The 19,283-nt window shown below is 45.6% G+C and overlaps 1 protein-coding gene across 3 annotated transcripts in view; it reads right to left on the bottom strand.

Annotated features, from left to right (window-relative positions):
* The window catches only part of ARPP21 (cAMP regulated phosphoprotein 21), a 422,740-nt gene that overhangs the window by 129,323 nt on the left and 274,134 nt on the right, over positions 1-19,283 (bottom strand). Inside the window, exon 5 of one of the 3 annotated variants that reach the window (XM_065665400.1) lies at positions 5,094-5,208. The gene's annotated coding sequence lies outside the window, so the exon portion shown is untranslated. Of the gene's footprint in view, positions 1-2,336; positions 2,406-2,800; positions 3,077-5,093; positions 5,209-19,283 lie in introns of those variants that run through there. The other 2 variants (XM_065665399.1, XM_065665398.1) reach the window with 2 other exon arrangements.

Below are 19,283 nucleotides of genomic sequence, written 5' to 3' on the forward strand. Positions count from 1 at the left end.
CCAAGTCCAGTTTACTGTAATCATGCCAATAACCCCAGTAAAGCCCAGGGGGAACAGCAACACCACCAGGATTTGGCACACAGCTTTACTCCAGCAGGATGAAGTTTCCAACTGACTATTGCACCGTTCTCTCTCCGAGAGCTACCATAGCACCTGTGTTAAAACCATCACTGCGTTCCCTCTACCATCCCAATGCAATTTTTCCTTCATGGGTACGATGCAGCGCAACACTTGCCTAAGCAACCCTCACTTGCACGCTTAGCCCTGGGGCAATCAAAGAGCAAAAAGAAATAACTGCTTGAGAAAGGGCTTTGCAGGACGGGCGCTCGGCCATGTCTTAGACCTGCATCCTGTAAAACTGCAGGCAACACAGAAAATATAGCTGGTTTATGCAAGACATCTTTCATCAAGGCAAGTTTCTCGACACGATTCTTAGAGCATGCTACTTGCAAATAGCTCATAAATGCATTTCTGACTGCAGATACACGGCACTAAACAAGGCAGACTTCCAAAAGTATCTTCAAGCATTGTGCATAACGGCGTACACTGCATTCATCTAGAGGTATTTCCCTTTACACATATATTGCAAGAGGTTTAGAGCTGCTGGCACTCTGCGAGCATTACATGCAACAAGGATTTTTAATATCAACTGAAATAACTTTTAACTGCAAGGAATAAAAACTCCAAACTCCTGCTTCAGGAGGCTACTGATAAGAATATAAATACCTCATCATTGAAACCAGTTAGTACAAGAACAAATTAAATATCAAGATGCTTCTTAGCGCTACTCCATTGGAAGACACACCAACATTAAAAGACCAAAAAGAATAAAAATGGCATATTCTCCTTTGACTTCAGCATACCCCCACACAATCAGATTTATCAACAGCACAAAATCCACTCCTGTCTGCAGTTTGTTTCATACAACTTTTGAAATCATTTCTGATATCATCTTAGACATCACCAAACGGTCTGACTAACCCCAGCGAATCGAGCACCCTCCTGCACAGCTGCATTTTATTTCATTAATGGAATAGAAATATTTCAGGGATTTCCATTTTTACCTTTGCATCTCTCCTTTTCCAGTATCCATAACCAATCACCGCTCTGCTCTTCCATTATGCTCCGTATAGTGCAGAGTGAGAAGCATCTTCATTAAATAGCATTAAAACCAGCACACACCCGCTCTCCCCACCGGAGCATGCTCCAGCAGTGCTGATCCCACAGCTCTCAAGGTAACCATGCCCAAGTGGGAGCTGAGAGGCAAAGGCACTGCGAGATGCAACGCGCAAGCCTAATTGTGCACACAAACTTGCCTCGATCCGTGACGAAGACTGCTAAAACAAAAACCAGCGTGCAGTTAAGAGTTGCAGGTCAGTTTACAGTAATTTGGGTTGCCTTTTTTCCCCTCCCCATCACCCTCAGCTTCGATTTGTACTTGCCTAAAATCTACATATGCCAGTTACAAGAGTGCATGCATCTACCTCAGCGCAAGGGTAGAGAAGTCAAAGAGAGGATGAGCAAATGGTAGAGAAGTCAAAGAGGGGATGAGCAAACACTTGTGCTGCTCCTGAACGCCTTTATGTGTATGTGTGTCGTCCCCCCCACCCTCCCCGGCACATTCACAGCAATGAATTCAAGCAAAACCGCACACACCTGGAAGCGCAGGGATGGGAGAGCGGAGCCACAAAAGCACACCTAGCATGGGAAATAACACACCCGAAACGGGAGCGTGTCTCCCCCACCAGCCAAAACGGTGAATGAATGCCCAAAACCAATTCAATAAAAAGAAAAAAACCCACCAATTAATTAAACAAGGCTGCGCAATGGCTGCACTGGATGAGTTGGTCACATCTACAAGAGCTCTCGTTGAACGGCACAGACACAGAATGATGCTAAACAGAGCAACATAAACTATTTCTTTATGAAAGCAAGCTGCTAGGATACCCAACAATAACTCCCCGGCTTGTGCTCCTCCTTCACTGCATGCAAAAAGAAGAGATGCTGAGGAAGCATCAACTACATCCGCCACCCGTAAGAACAATGCCAGGCAAACAAGCCCGGGCTTTCCCCCACCCAGCTTTTTAAAGCGGATCCTTCGATGCTGTCCACAAGCCAGCGAGTGGAAGTTGGGATCCGTGGGGCTGGTTTTTCCCCACACTTCGATGCATTTTAGCTTAAGGGACCGCTGGGAGGAGGGAAATGTCCGTGTCCCCCCCCCCCCCCCCACCGCTCCCCTCCCCAGCCACAGCCTCGGGCACCGCCGAGCTCCATCAGCATCACCTCACCCCCGTCCCACCGCGCACGGAGCCGGGCACGGAGCCGCCCCGCCGTACCTGCGTTCCGCCACCCCGGCGCTCCGAGGCTCCGGCTCCAGCACCGCTCTCATCCTGCCCCACCGCGCTCTCCCCTTCCCTTCCCTTCCCTCCCCCCTCTGGTAAATACCACATCTCGGCGCCGGGCTGCTGCAGCTGCTATAAATAATTGCACATCGCCCGTCCCAGGCGCACGCCCCGGCGCTCCATGCACGGCTCCTCGTTCCCATTCCCACCGCTCCACATGCTCAAAAGCCGCCCTGACCTCCAAAATGAAAAGCTCGCGGGAGGGTAAGGGTGGTGGGGGAACGATCCCAACGACATGACAGAAAAACACATGCTGGAAAGGGGAAAAATACAAAGTAATACAAATCATCGCAACAACAAAGAGCATCACGCCACACAGATCCTGGGCTTGGCTTTTTCTTTCGATTTTTGGCTTTTTTTTTTTTTTTTGGTCTTTTTTTTTTTTTTTTTTTTTTTACCTTGTCTGCAAACGCGATCTGCTGCCCGCAGCGCCTCGGGTTAATTTTTGTTTGTTTGGTATTTTGGGGCTGGCCGGTTAGTTTATTTTGCTGCAAACCACGCTGCTGCTACAGTACAGTGCCTGGCTTCCTGTAAGACATCGTCTCTTCCTCCTCCGCCTCCTCCGCGGGAGGGGATCCGCCGCCCGCGCTCTGGTGCGGTGCTGCCCGGTGCCCGACCGGATCCCCTCACGCTGCTCTCCCCCCGGCCTCCGTCCTTTATGCGCCGCGCTCCCCGGCTGCGCCGCGCCGCGCTCTGCCTCCGGGTCTCTTCCCTCTCCCTTCCCCTCTCCCCGCCCACGTTGCGTGCCGCGCCTCGGACCGCAGGCCCCCGCCGCCGCGCTGCCGGCCCCGCTCCTCGCCGGCTCCGCGCTGCCGGCCCCGCTCCGGCCGCCGCGCAGGAGCCGGCCCCGCAGCCATTGCGCGCACCCAACGCCCCCTCGCCGATCCCCGCCCTTTACCACCCGCAGCCCCGCGCAGCGCCGGCTGTGCGGGGTGGGGATGTCTGTCGGTCCGCCTGCCTGGCCCTGCGTGTGCTGGGTGGCTTCCTGCCCGCCGCTCCCCCTCGCATCCTCCCCGTCAGCCCATCCCCAGCCCAGCAGCGCAGACAAAGCACCCGGGAGCAGCGCTAATAAGGAGAAAGCTCGTTAATCTCCTCAGATCCCTTGTTATCTGTTCCCACCCACTCCATATAGTTGGCCCCCCTCCCAGAAGAAAAAGGAGGAAAGAAAACGGGCCCTTGGCTCCAGCTTTAGTGGAGGGCTGGGGAGGGTGGTTTTGGTTATTATTATTGCTGGTGAAACCGGACAGCGTCCGCACTGAGGGGTTGAGCTGCTGAAAGAGGGGGTGAAAAGGCACCAACGAAAAGGCCTGCAGCAGATTTGGGGTATAGGAGATGAGCCACTTAAAATGGGGCACATGATCCCTTTCCCCTGCCCTCCTCCTTCCTAGCACGTCTCTATCCAGGATCTGCCGTGGATGGATACTTATCCATCAGCCTCACTGCACACCATCAAGGCAGACAGAAACAGACAATGCGCATCAAACACATAAAACCCTGCTATCCATTTCAAATCTGAGCCTTGCTTTACCCAAATGAATACGTCCCGGCGTTCATTCTGCACCCAGCCGAGAAAAGGGCATTTACCTCTTTTCTAGGTGGCTATTAATATGCAGTAAAATTATAGCTGTACAACACCACATGTAATTGCCATAGATCACTTAGAGCAGATCCTGCCATTCAGCTGCTGGAAATGCATGCTCTGTGAATAACCATGCATCTGGTACAATGCCCTCTACTACAATAACCTGAGAGGAGACAGAAGCGTCTGGTACTCGCTGCAATTAGTAATCCTACAGATGAAAAACAAACAGTCAATAAGGAAAAAGCAGCAAGGTCCTAGGAAGTGCAGTCACTGTTTCTGTCTGCAGCGACACAAATAATCCAGCTCCCACAGACAGACACTTCTGATTTAAAACACACGGCTGAAGACACGCTCCTTTTGTTATGTACTTCCAGAAAGTCCTTGGTACAGAAGACAGTCTGCCACAATTAAGCAGTCATGTACCAGCCAAACACGGACAAATACATGGGAGGCTGGAGGGCACCACGTTTGCTTTAGTGGGAATTCTCCTGGCACCCCTGGAATCCCTCTTTCCCCTCAGAAGCAAACCCTTGCTTTTACCAGGGACTGCTGCTGAATGGAATCTGACTGGAAGAATGCAGTGAGCAATGAACCACAACAGGGTGTGCATCAGCAGGCTCCTGGTGCACGCCTCGAGTGATCAGTGGCATTCAGCCTGGTGCACCAAAACCTATTCTGCTCATGCACCTCCTGATGGGGCTTACCCCAGCATGGGCGTGTGTGGCTCCAGCTGCTTTTAATTTCATATTCCCACCCTATGTGCTACAAATTGCATCTGAAAGCACAAAAAAACCTGGCAAAAAGGCTCTAAATGGCACTAGTGTTCTACAGCACACGGGGGAAGGACCAGCTCTTTGCTTCTGAAGGGTTTCTTTCAGCCATCTCCACCGTGGACTGAAGTTCATATCCCAAAATGACTATCTTGAACATGCACTGGAATGCAGAGGACCTCTCCTGGCTGCTGCACATCATTCCCCCCCCCCCAAGCAAGGTACCCAGTTAATGACAGGAACGCAGGATGATCAAGCCCCACTCACTCATGCCTTCACTCATGCCTGCAACTCACCTGCAAAGAGGAGAGGGAGTGAGGGGAGTGAACAGCACCTTACCCCAGTCACTGGACACGACGAACATGTAAATCAGCCTCGTGTCCACAGCTTGTCTCCCACTGCTGGGATACTGGGGTGACTTCAGAGTGGGGAGTGCCAGAGCTGCGTGTCAGATCTGTAAGGAGATAAAAAGGCATCGAGCTGTAGCCCTGGCAGTTCACTCCACTCCCTCCTGTGGGGCAGGATGTGCTTGGGGCAAGTTAGCAAATGCTAAAAGGTATCAGAGATAGCAACATCAAAGGAAATACTCAGGAAAAAAAACCCCATATCTCACCCTAGTATCATGGAAGCTAGTATTTCGACTGAGAATGGCAAGCAGCATCAAACACAGCATGTGCAAAGAGGTGAAATTGCCTCCTTTTGTTGAGATCTCACCTCAGACCTTCCCAGTCAGCTACAAACCTAAGGGAATACGGATTCTACATCCCCTCTTCAGGGCTTTTCTTTGCAGAAAGAAACATCACAATCACTGCACAATCATAATATTTAAGAGGTGGGGAGCCATGGCAGTGCTTTGCAGCTGCGTGTGCTGATTTGTGAGCATGCAGAGGGATAACTGCCCATTACAGCTTCATGGAAGTCGGTAGAAGTGCTGTGTTCAAGCACAGGCAGAATTTGATGAACTCTTCAGACCTCTGACACCTTCTTGTGTCTGTTGCATCGCCAGATTCTGGCAGTCATCGGGAAAAAAAGACAGGCAGCCACATGAGCTGCTTGTCCCAATGCTTTCTGGAATAAAGCATTGAAGTAACCCCCAGCACATGCTTTCTGAGACTCTGGTCTTGCAAAGTACCCTTGTGCAATAAAGACCACGCTACAGCAGTGAAGCGCAGGTGCACTGCAGTGTCACAGAACAGTCACAGGGTGGTTTGTGTGGGAAGGGACCTTAAAGCCCATCCAGCTCCAGCCCCTGCCACGGGCAGGGACCCCTTCCACTGGAGCAGCTTGCTCCAAGCCCCTGTGTCCAACCTGGCCTTGAGCACTGCCAGGGATGGGGCAGCCACAGCTTCTCTGGGCACCCTGTGCCAGCGCCTCAGCACCCTCACAGGGAAGAGCTTCCGCCTAAGAGCTCAGCTCAGTCTCCCCTCGGGCAGGTTCAAGCCATTCCCCTTGGCCTGGCCCTGGATGCTCTTGTCAGAATCCCTTCTCCAGCTTTCTTGTCAGCCCCCTTTAGGTACCGGAACACTGTTACAAGGTCTCCCCAGAGCCTTCTCTCCTCCAAGCTGAACAAGCACACAGAATTCCAATAGGCAGCACCAAACCCTTCAGCTCAAGGTGTTTTCAAAGCACGACAACAACAGACTATATTACTTGTTCACTGTGAGCACTCTTTCTGACTCTGTTATCTCAATTTCACTTAGGAATCGAGAAAACCTTAGTGGGCTCCCAAAAACCAGCATCAGGGTTTATAGGGGATGTCAGTCAACCATGGGGAGCTTCATGCAGTTCTGCAATCACAGGAGGTTCCTGGAAGAGAAGGCGCGTGGTGTTACTGAACACGTTAATGAAAGCTTGCACGAGTGGCTGCACATTTCTACTACCTCTACTCATTTCTCGGTGAAGCAAAGCTAGCGTATGAAGTGTATTGTGTTTTGGAGTTATGGAATGATTCCGACTGAGGCACAACAGTATAATAAGCTAACTGTTGATGTATTTTATCATAATCTTCTGTACAAGAGATCAGTCTTAGTTGTTTGCGTGCTTTGTAACTTTTATTCCGGTTTTATGTGTTACCAACAAAATAACCACGAATAATTTGCAGAGGAACTTCAAAACACTGTGCTTTATCGGGAATGGCACTTTGCAATATGTAAATACAGCCAAATTGCTGTCGTTTCAAACACGTCTCGGGAAGAGCCCAAATATTTATTCCGGCTATAGCATTACCAATAAAGGAAAACGAAGCAAGCAATTTGTGTACAGCTTGTCCTGGTAGCTCAGATTTGATAAGAGAAGAGAAGCTTTCTGCTGTTCCCACTGAAGTCAGTGGGAATTTTGCAGTGGACTTCGTTAGGATTAAGATCAGGCGCTTAAATCTGAGACTGTCCCTTTAGAGGAAGATCAATGAATAATGCTTTACAAATATAATCTGTTGCTAGAGGGGCTGAAGAAGGTGTTTTTTCCCCACATTTCTTTGTGTTTGACGTTTCAAATCCCCTCTTTGTTTCTTTTGGAAATCCTGAAGTGTTTGATGTGCCGAATCTGTGTCCCTTGAAAAGGATATTCCAGTGTGGACTTCCTCACCCCACAAAAAGGAAGAGTTGTCCGACCTCCCCTCAGAGCAGAAACTAGCTCCTGCTCGGCTCTGACTCTTACAGGAAGATGAGCAGGAATTGCAGCTCTAGCTTGGAGAGCTGTAGCATTGGTGCAGAGGGACTCTCGTGTTGTAGCCGTTTCCTTCCTTCATTTTATAGGCAGGAGGACTGGGGGACTTCCAGGTCAGGGTGTTGGGGGGCAGTGGGCTGTTTCACGGGCTGAAGGGTTCTGAACTAAGTCAAATGCTACCCAGAGGGCTCAGCCTGGTATCCTTCTTAGTCATATGGCAGACAGCATTCAAAGAGCTATGAATGGGGCTGTTCAACCTGGAGAAGAGAAGGCTGCGTGGAGACCTTACAGCAGCCTTCCAGTACCTGAAGGGGGCCTATAGGGATGCTGGGGAGGGACTCTTCATCAGGGACTGTAGTGACAGGACAAGGGGTAACGGGTTCAAACTGAAACAGGGGAAGTTTAGATTGGATCTAAGGAGGAAATTCTTTCCTGTTAGGGTGGTGAGGCACTGGAATGGGTTGCCCAGGGAGGCTGTGAGTGCTCCATCCCTGGCAGTGTTCAAGGCCAGGTTGGATGAAGCCTTGGGTGGGATGGTTTAGTGTGAGGTGTCCCTGCCCATGGCAGGGGGGTTGGAACTGGATGATCTCGAGGTCCTTTCCAACCCTAACTATTCTATGATGCTATGATTCTGTGACAGGTTGGGAGATTCAGGCAGCGGGCAGCTCTCAGTTGCTCTGGACAGAAGCACATCTCTAACGTAGGATCTTAGCATCACAGTGTTTTTTATAATATATATATATATGCAATGTGCACGTTAGGGCAAAGAGACAAAAACAAGCAGTGGTGAGGAAGAGCAGTAAGAGAAGAAAGTCAGCAAGAATGTTGTGAGACATGGTGTTCGGATGGGCCTGAGAGAAAATGGTGATGAAAAGAGGAGGAGGGAGAGTCCTAGGCTATCTGGGTTATCTTGAGATCTGTGATTCATTGCAGGGAATGTGCTGTACCTACATGTATTAGAGCACTGTAGGGAAGAAATCAGGCTGAGGAAATTCCAGTCTTTCAATAGGATTTATGAGCTTTAATAATCCAACGGCTCAGGGTCACCCAAGAGCCCAGGAATTGCTTGGCTTACAAGTATGACTGGCTCTAAGGAGAAATATGACAAACATAGCATCTGCAAGAGGGTAGTTACGCTCCTCGGCAATAGGAGCCTTAAGAATCACAAACAACTTGACTAGCACAAAGCAGTTTCCCATCAGGATTTCACCAGGAAAAGCCTTTATTGAAGCCCTTTGTCTAAAGCAAAGTGTAAAACCCTAGCTTTCCTCCCGGTACACCTGGAGAGCAGGCAAGCATTGGTCACGAATGCTGCTCAGGAGGAGATGAGACCATGCACAGCAGGGGGAGTGAAAACCATCACAATATTCTGGCTAATCAGCTCTCCTCACAATCCGTGCTAAATGAGGTAGTTGCCCCCTTTAAAGCCATGTGATGCTTTATGTGCAAAAGAGCGTGCAGATGTGCCAAAGAACAGGAGCAGCCTACAAATACCCAACCCAACCCAACCCAAAACTCCACACCTGTGCTAAACCACGCTTTCCAAACCCAGCCCTGTGCAAACTGCTGGGGGCAATGGCAGCCTCTTTCTACATCTTCTGTATTGTCACATTAGTTTTGTTTATGCTCAGCGAATATGACCAGAAAAGGCACAGACGTAGCCATAATTCAGCCTAGTCAGTGCGACTATGCTGAAAGATCCCAAAAGTAGCAGCAGCCCTGCAGTAAGCAGAGAGTAATTCTTGCTATGTGCCACTTGAAAACCCTCTCAAGTTCTCTCAGTGATAAAAGTAGCAAAATGTGGCCTTTGTCATGTGGTTGGGAAGTGTTAGGGGTCTTCCAAGGAGCTATGGGTTAAAATCCTATGGCAGTAATCATTTGATAAGGCGTGGGGATTGCTATGGTGCTGTTTTAGCAATTTGCAGTGTTTCTCTTGAGCACTTTGCAACCAACTGTTGTGTTGGTTTAGTGAGCTGCAGAAGAGAGACAGTAAGGAACGAATGACTGCTCACGTAACGATGAGGTGCATTCAACATGAAGGGATGGGGGCAGTAGGAAATCCCAGAACGTTGTACTTCAGGGACAGAACACAAAGACAGATACTGAAGCCTCCCGCACTTTGAGGTCTTGGACCTTTCAGGTCGTGGATGCTTAAGCATAGTTATTTCTCAGTCACTGCCCTTAAAATAACGCAGTTCCCCCCATTGTTTTCCAGCTGCCTTCTTTTTGTTTCACATTGCCTTATCCACTAGACATATTTAAATTTTCCTTTGTTTGGAATCTACATTTTTTCACACCCTAAAATTACAGCCTTTGCAATGTGCAACACTGTCGAAAGTCCCTTCATTGAAAGAGCAGAACATGGTCCAATTTTAGCATCGTATAATTTCCTGCATAATTGTTAAATCATTTTCTTCCTTTCCTCCCTCCCCCTCTCTTATTTTATTTCCTTTAAGGAAAGAAGGATTCAAATGCATATCCAGAGAGAGGGACAGACAGAAAACAGCTACGCCGTACCTCACCTTTACTGCAGCAACAATCTTGCATCGTTGACAAGACCTCCCCTACCTATTGCTTCCATTGCTCAGCACTGGACTCTGTACTCTGCAAGGCACCATTGGCTCACGAACGCAAACCTCCCCGTGTGTTTGTGACGCTGTATTCCCAAATATCATACCATAAAGACGCGAAAATGAAACTGTTCATACCATTTTCCTGTGCACCATCTGGGTCATGTAAGAAAGCTGACATTATCTGTCAGACTAAAGATAACCACATTTTCCCCCTTTTGTATCGTTAATGTTTGTCATCGCAAATCTCACTTTAATGCTCCAATTACATTATGACATTCTTACAAACTGAATGGCACTAATGACTTTCATTATTATTTACACACTTTCTTAATTATAAGGCTCTCCCTCTCATTCACAACATGTTCTCTCTCATAACACTCACTCTGATATAAAGCTAATGAATTTTAAACTTTCTGTTACATAAAGGCTCATGATTAATTACCCAGCTTCCCAATCTCTTTATGATGCACAATACAGGGCTCTCCTGCAGTGCTGCAGCAAAGAGGAAGAAGTATGGAACTTTTTACACCCTCCTCAGTGAAAGCAAATGGAGTATCTTTCTCTTTAAAGTGTCATATGCAAATTTAATTGAAAACAAATATACATCAACCCATTCCTCGGGAGAAATCTAAATCTGCCCATATTAGCAGCATGTAGCAAACAGGATAATAATGCCTATTATTATCATCTTTAATTTTTCATGACAACAGTTTTTTAATCTAGTTCAAGCAAATGAGACAGTAGAAGTAAAATTCCGTGGCTTTTATGTAAGACGTCAGAGGGTTATATGCTGTATCACCAAGATCAACTATTTATGTTGGTTTAATTATTCAAAAGGCCGGACTCCTCCGCCTATAAAAAAGACAAGACACAAAAGCCCAAGGTTGCACCACACCAGATGAAGGGCAGTCGTGACAAATACAAATCACTGCACTTCAGACTGACAAAGGTAATACAATAAACCAGAGCCTAGAAGACTTTGAAAGACGTTGTGGGGGCACTGAACAGCCTAGCAATGAAAGGCATTGCTCAGGAAGCCCTGGTACAGGCTGCGCTATGCGCAAGCTCTACGTGTCTCAGTGCCTGTGCTGCCAACAGAAGTGGGAGTCCCACAGCCAAGTGTAAATTTGCTGACAGGCATGGGGGGCAAAAATGGGTTCATGAAAAGGTGTGGCTGCTCTCAGCCCAGTTGCTGAGTACTAAACTTGACCTTGAGATTATGGGGAACATGTGCATATAAACATCTATTTCCTGCCATTCCACAGGAAGTTCCCTTTTATGCCTCTCCCTGTTAGTAAAGCAGGAACCAATACCTGTGCAAATACATGCATAATCCAAACAGGGATATAGTCTCAAATGGGACAAAAGCACATTCTGCCATGCCTGAATCGATGGAAAGCAGGCTATGAATGATGTATTTGCTTAAACCAAGCATGGAACACCTAGAAAGATGAAGATTCGTTTGCCAGAGCCATTTACCTATCTGTTGCCTTTGTATTAGCTCTTATTGCTGATGAGCTGCTGGAATAGATAGGAAACTTGGCTTTGTTGTGAAAAAAGACCCTTCTCTTTCAAACCCAGTTGGTTTTCTTTCTAATGCTGTATGCTTTAAATTCCTAACCAATTTCCAGTGTCGCTGAAAATCCCTGCGCAATTTCATGACTTAATTAATTACATTAAATAATTCCCCAAAACACTTCTTGGTGAATATGGCAACCGCGTGGTCCCCCAGAGCAAACAACTTCAAACCATTCTTTCTCAGCACCGCAGCTAAGGCCTGATCCGATACGATTATCCTGCTATGTTCAATTAAGATCCCATTCCAAGGGCTGCTGTTCTACCCACCAGCGTTTCAGTTATCTGATTTATGAAACTTCCGAACATCAGGGAATGTTCTGAAGTGGGAAGCAAACAAGCAAGCAAACAAATAAAACTAAACTTGAAGGAACTGAAAATTGGTCCTTCCATTCCCTTGAATGTATTCTTACATGCTACGGACTTAATGTTGTTAGGAGTACATTATGAAGCAAAATGTATAATCACTCCTATTGTTTCTTTAAATCCAGACCTGGAAAGCAGGCTTTGGAGGCAGGCAGGCTCTTGGCGGAAATTGAACAAATAGAGGTAGAAGAAAGAGAGACAGATGCAGAAAGAGTAGGTCTCAATAACATTACTTTCCCGGTTCTGATAAAGTTCCTTTGCTCAGCAGTCAAAAAACCTGACAACTTCAGTGCTATTCCAGCTTGAATTCACTTGTAATGCAGGAATACAGTATCTAAGGGCAAATGGTGGAACTGTGTAAATAGATGGAGCGCCCCTGAAATGTGTTTGTCTCAACACTCAGCTGCTTTCTGTGGCTATTGCAGTGCTTCATCTTCTGCTGCTGATGCTGGGGTCAAAAGCACTGGGCTAAGGTACCTATAGGACACGCAAGTTCACATTCAAAGCCTCCTGGCATTCTGGGCAGAGAGTGTCAGGCGTTCACAAGGGCTCAGATGATGCTCCTCAGTTACATTTACATGCTCATCATGAAATTTCAGAACAGTCCTGTTGAGAGTCAAGTGAATGCAGGCACACAGAAAGTCTTTTGACCGGCATAAGAGATGTCCTATATGCTCTTGGAAGGTTGGACAGTGACCCTAAGCTCTGTGCTTTTTGTTGATGGTATATGTTGAAGGTAAACTTCCATAGAATACAGTGAATAATGAGCCACAGTAGCCGTTAATCTTGATAGTTTTTCACATGTGAAATAGTTTCTGTATTTAGACACATTAATCATTTTCCAATATCATCAAGGAATAACTGCACTCTAAAGACGATGGTGTAGTCCTTGGACTTCTTCATGTGCTTGACTTAGTAACAGCACTTACACAAAAGAAATGGGGCATCAGAGTAAGACACAAACATAATAAAACAGTCAAGCTGATCTTTATACGGAGACTTAAAAACAACTGGAGAAGGTTGATAATAATGTCAGAATAGGTAAAATTAGTCACAGTTTAGTAAGTGGCATGGAGGTTTGCAATTGCAATCTTATGGCCCATTCCTTATGCAGACCAGGCTCCTGATAAATATACATCCCACGGGATCAACTGATTAATACGACAATAAAAAGACAAATGTATTTTAATGACATATGGCAGCATCCTTATGTTGTGTAGCTTCCAACAATATTTTTGTTGATTGTCATACTTGTGTCATGAAATTCTAGCTGTTTAAGATAATTAAATGTGTTTGTATCACCACATTCCCCTTATAGACACAGGCCCTCCAAGATTCCTCATGAAAAGATTTGTTAAAGAATCTGGAAGTGAGATAGGCATGGCAAACAGGAGCCTTGTTTCAAATCTGTAACTCCATTCCGTGGTCCTGTGATCCGCTGCGGAGATGAGTATGTGAAGCAAAGAAGCCATCTCCCTATCTTGCCTTTTCTGTCAATGTCAGGAGAGCTTCCTAAAAGAAAATGCCAGCAAAGGGAAGTGCTTCATGAACTTGGAGATGGAGCAGAGGGAAAGGCAAGATGCCACTAGGAAAAGTAATTAGTGGTAGTGGGGAGCAATGTGCAGAAGCTTGCTCTTACAGTTGAGTTTGTTGTTGCACGCTATATGAGATCTCCACGGCCCAAGAAAGATGAGCCATGCATCACCTGGGAAAGCTGCGTGTGAAGCAGCGCCGTTAGGCAGGAGCCAGCGCATCAAACATCTGATCCTGATTCTACCTGTTGTTTAATGGCTAATTTTGAACAATTCAACCCATCTCCCAGTGCTTTTATTTATTCTTCACACCTGTTTTCTTCTGCCCTTTCTTGTGGCTATTGTAACACAGGGGAAAGAACTATCCATCATTGCGGGTTTACGTAATGGCACTCTGCAAAAATGGAACATCCTACATCCCAGTCTGAAAATAGCTCCATGAAGAAGATGGGAACACTACACTGATCTTGGCAGCAAGCTCGTTTGCCGATAGCATCGTCTCGATGTAGTCCTTCAAAATGCTTGGTATTGATTAACACAGTGTTTAAAAGCACAAACAATAAACTACTCAGTTTGATTTATAAAGCAGTTCTAGTGTTTATCGCAGGCAGAGTATCTTCATACAAATATGCTTAGTAAATAAGCCAAAAAAACCCCAACAGATCAGCTCTTCCCTGTACTGTAGCTGTAATCGCTTTCCTATAAACAACATTGGGAACCTCTTTCCCGAAACGCCGCAGGAAAAAAAGATGAGCCGTGCAAACGGGGAAAGCCAGTGAAGCCCATAAAGATAGAGCCTGCATGGAGAACGTCTCACCTGCATTGAAGGCACAAGCACCTCTGCCTGTTTGTAATACAAGGGTATTGGACAGATGGTGCTACATTTGCAGGAGCAGAGCTACAGCGCTCATCAATTTTTGATAGACCTGTACGTCATTTGAGGACCTGGGTGAATTTGGTTCAGGGAAAATCAAGACAGACCCAGACATTTGGAAATACTGCAGATAAGGTCCTTAAGTCATCACAGCCTGCGATGGATGGAAGCACACATTAGGGACATGTATTTTGGGGACACCCCCCCCCCCCCAAGGTAATGCAGTAAAATCTTAGCTGTACAAATGATGTCTTCTCATGTCTATCATTCTCATTATTTTTACCATACTTGCATCTTCTGCATCCTGCCTTTCTCCTCCCAGGAGCTGGCAGCTTTTAAGATTGACCACAGAGATGGGGCAGGTGCCCAGCCTTGTATACCTAAGCAGCACAGCCAAAAGTGGTGTGCTTATTTCCAAAACAGCAGCAGGGGACTCATAGCATGGCCACCAGTACAAGCATCACAAACCCCTAAATAGCAAAGCTCTTTCCTTTTAATTGCAGTGCCCAGCATTATTTTTTCAGGGGTGAGCAGTTCTCCAGTGTCCCCTGTGGGCCTTTTGTCAGCTTCTATGTACTCTTGGTTGTTTTGCTGATGCTCCTCCGCAGACATGATGATAGCTGGTAAAGCCATACATATCCACCTGAGAAAATGGTCAGAATTAAACCCAGACAGCGTTTCAATGCCAGTCTTCTGGATTTGCATCTAACACCTGTAAGGGAGGTGGCTGCCTCATGTCTAGAGCAAGATGCCATGCTAAGAGTACAAGAAAGATTTGATTTTCCAGTGATGTTGGAATTCACTCACAAAGCATGAGGGCAGCACACCTTGGGGTCCTCCAGATCCATGATTCATTATCTCCAGTACCATTTACCTCCAAAAAAAAGGGAAGCTTTCAGGCTTTCTTTGCCCTTCTATTCCTCCATTCTCTGTCCTGTGTCCCATGTAGTTTCCTTTCTCCTTTTTCTTTTCCCTCTCTCCGCATTCATGCCGGAGGGTATATCATGATGAGGTTCGCTAATCAATCGTCTGACTCATTGCCTTATGGCAGAATATTGCCATGGCTAATGACTAATACGACTGCAGGATTTCCAAATGCTGTCTTATAAGATCTTGCAGACAGCCTATTAACTATTTTTCAGCCTTACCAGGATGAGCTGGGTAGCAAAATAAACCAGTATGATTTAGCACAGCAAACTAATTTCTTAGCAGCTGACTTCTATTTATAGGTCTAACCTAAATAAAACAGTATAGGACCAAGTATTTCCAAACTGAGAAATGCTCCGTTTGTGAACAGCTTTTCCAAAGGTACTCAAAGTGTTCATTTGCACAGCGAATGACAACAAACAGTGGTTGGAACTTTCTAATTCTTCAGACATGGCAATTGATATTTACATTCATATTGTGAGTCATTATAAAAGCAGAGACGTGTGAAACTGCTAAGACAAACAGCTACATGCATTGTGTTTGTTGATCTGTATTTATGCATAGCAAATACTTTTTCCTCCGCATTATGGCTTTGTGATGAGCGAAGGAGTAGCACAGCACTTTTTCTCTCTGCGACTCCCATGTCCCTGCAAGTGAAACTATTTGCCCTTTCAGTTAAATGCAGTTATTCTAGGTCAGCAACCTAGTTTTATTTTAGATTGATGTGAAAGCCATATACTTAGTTTCAGTAGTAAGAACTTTTCACACTGGTAAGGCGTTATCACCAAAAGCAGTAAGAATAGTCACAAGGAGGATTGTAGATGCTGTTAAAACCTGACAGTGTACAGAAGATGCTTTGCTGCAGTCCTAATGGTGCCTAAGAATATCCTGTATTCTTTACAGACACATACATTAATCCTGTTATTCTTTCCTTGCCATGGAGCTGCAGACACACTCATCCATTTGCCTTGTCCAAATTGCTGCACTGGCCTGAACAAAGAACTTGATAATCACAGGATTTGGATACTTCCTCTGGGCAATCAACTGTTACCCTCCTGCAGTTTGTCCCTGCCTGAAAATACAGTAATATTTGACCAGTTCTCTTGCACAGAACTAATTTCAGCACTGACAGATTTCCCAGATACGCATTTATAAATACTGATGCCTTCTTGATCAACTCATCTGGTCACCTTGCTACTGACAGTAAAATGATGTCGATGTGAACTGAGCATCCTCAGAGGTATTTTGAGAAGGGTGAAGTGCTGCTGATTGTCAATGGATTAACAAGAAGTATTGTCTTGGGCATAAAAGAACAGAGCCTATAGCTAGGGAAGGAGATACAGCATCGAACTGGGAACTGTACTGTAAAGATTAGTGTTAGAAAACTAATGAATAATGTCACAAGACCTTAAAGTGGCTAATCTCATTGAGAGAGCTTGTTAGATCATCAGATTGCCTAGCAGAGAAACCTGGTTCCATTACTGCTGTGTTTGTGGTGTCAAACCCAATTAGTGTTTCTCCACTTGAATTTTCATTCATTAGAGCTGGAAAGCCAAGCAGAACAAAATGCAGTGGCACTGAATTTGTTTCCTTTCTCTAGCAGAGTTTTCTCAGTACTCGGCTACCACATACAGGAGAAACACACACCGAGCTCAGCTCTAGTCACTGTCATGACTCTGCCCCTTCCCCACAACCCTGCAAAGCTTTAGCTGCTCTAACACCCAGCCTCTAGCACAGAAGCACTAAGGAGTTCCACCATATGAACCTGAAAAATCCAACATACCAGGAACTTTTCCACCCCTCTACCCAACCAGCATGAATTTGCTCTCAACCCTCATCTCAGCCCAAAAGGGGTAAGCCCTCCTCCAGTCTGACTGTGTTTCTAGTTCATTCTCTGCATGTGGCTTTGGTTCTTTTTTCCCCAAAGCTGAATACGCAAAGGTAACCAGTGCTGACTCCATCCTGTGGTTGCAACTTAGCATGCTCCCATCAGGTTACCCCATCTTAAGATACAAAAAGAGTCGCTTCCCTACCTGTATTTCCTCTAAAGCCGGCATCTGGTAGAAGAAAAGAGAGTTTTGGCAGCTGGGTAAAATCAGAGCCTTGCTGAATTCATGCACTGATTTCACCTGAGCCTAATTTTTACCACTCATCCTTACAGGAGTGTTGTACAACATTGGCTATGTTTTAAATATTGCTTCTTTCCTGTTGGGTAAGGAAAAGCTTCTGTCTTAACTTCATGCAGTGCACCTAACAAACTGCCATAGAAAACTGCTGCAATATGAAGGCTATTATGTTGTCTCAGTTTTTAAAGAGCAAACACTGCAGTCATGTTTGGTTTTTTAAACTCAGATGCAAACCTTTCCAGGCGTTGAGTTTATAGCGGCATTTTCAATGTTCTTGAAGCGTTAGGAGGGGAACCTGTGAATTTTAAGTAGCGGCAATCCATAAGGTTTGAGAAATATACTGAAGATTAAATCTCAAACCCATGATCCTGACAGAGCTGACACTTGGTACGCACTCAGTCATCATCATTTGTATCGTTTTTCCTCCTCTGTGAAAACACTGCTGATGTTGCTTTCGCTGTTGTCTATCCAAGCATACTCTGAAACTCCTCGTGTAATAAGATAAGCAGTTTTTAATGGGATTTAAAGCTCTAGGTGCAATGCAGCCAACATCAGACACTGGCATAACTCTCACATTAACGTCCGTATTTGTCATCAGAAGTCGGGGAAAGGGTTGTTTGTTTTTTAAAGCATCTGTAGCTCATGATAGCAAAGGTTCTCTATTCAGGACCATGCTTTAAATTAACTTGGGGTGCTGCTACAGAAGCCTACTCCCTTCAGCTGAACTGAAATTAGGTTGATTGCTTCCAGTATTTTAACAGCCAGATAATCTGAATGTTCAGTTTTGCATCTGTTACACAATTCCTTCTTTATTCTGAGTCATTTGGTAACCTCTAAAAATAGTTCACTCTTCTTGAATTAGCAGCACACTGTTATAGATCATGTAGACAGAAAAGCCTATCTCCTCGCTTCTGCATAGCCAAGATGCTACAGGGCTCCAGCATCAGAAAAGTCATTGCGGTATATTCTAACTCCAACAGATGTTATTGCTGGCCTCTTTAAGAGACAGAAAGGAAAGTAGAAGAAAGAAAAACAACGGATTACAAGCCAAAACTATTGCTCAATTCCAACAACAAAGCGCTATGTCCATGGCGGTGGACTGTGAGATAAAGATGTTTGCTTGGAGCAGCTCGCTTTGGAGGCCCAATACCTGATTTTTTCAGGTCAGTATTTGACTGCCTTTTTTTTGCACCTGGGATAGAAGTTGATAGTATTTTGGCAATAGGGGGACTATTTGTTTTGCAAACAACCCCAGTTCCTGAGGGAATCAGAAGCTTCAAGCTCCAGCTCTGCCACGGATGACCCAGGACATGCACACAGGAGTCCCAGGAAGAGAGGAATATATTCATTTGTTGTTCTGGAGTACTGCTAAACTACTATTTGATACTCAGCAGTAGGTGTTCTATGATTGTTCCCTCAGCTAAATTAGATTCTCTTTTTTATTCGCTCTATGATATGTCTTCAGAGAATTATTTCCCAGTAAAAACATTTGAAATAGCCTCAGCAAGCTGGTACGATGAGAAATGGCAGCTGGGAAAATTACAGAAGTCCAAGTGGAAGCATGGATAATTAAATCACAGGCAGACAAGATCCGTCAGGAAGTTAGAAATGACTTTCAGATGAATGACAAGCCACTGTTACCAATCCAAGCTTTGCCCGGTAAACAAAGCAGTATGAGTACAAAACAGAACAAGGTGCTGGAATGTCGTGCATACGATATAAATACAGTCCATGCAATTAATGCACCAAAGGAAACAAAATAGGTATTTTGTTGTCGTTCCAGCTTGCAGGAAAGCCTAACGTTTTCCATGTAATTCTGCAGAAAAAAGAAACAGTTTTTTGTGTCTCATCTTAGAATCATAGAACAGTTAGGGTTGGAAAGGATCTTAAGA

This window comes from Lathamus discolor, chromosome 2, assembly GCF_037157495.1.
Source record: "Lathamus discolor isolate bLatDis1 chromosome 2, bLatDis1.hap1, whole genome shotgun sequence".
Classification (NCBI taxonomy): domain Eukaryota; kingdom Metazoa; phylum Chordata; class Aves; order Psittaciformes; family Psittacidae; genus Lathamus; species Lathamus discolor.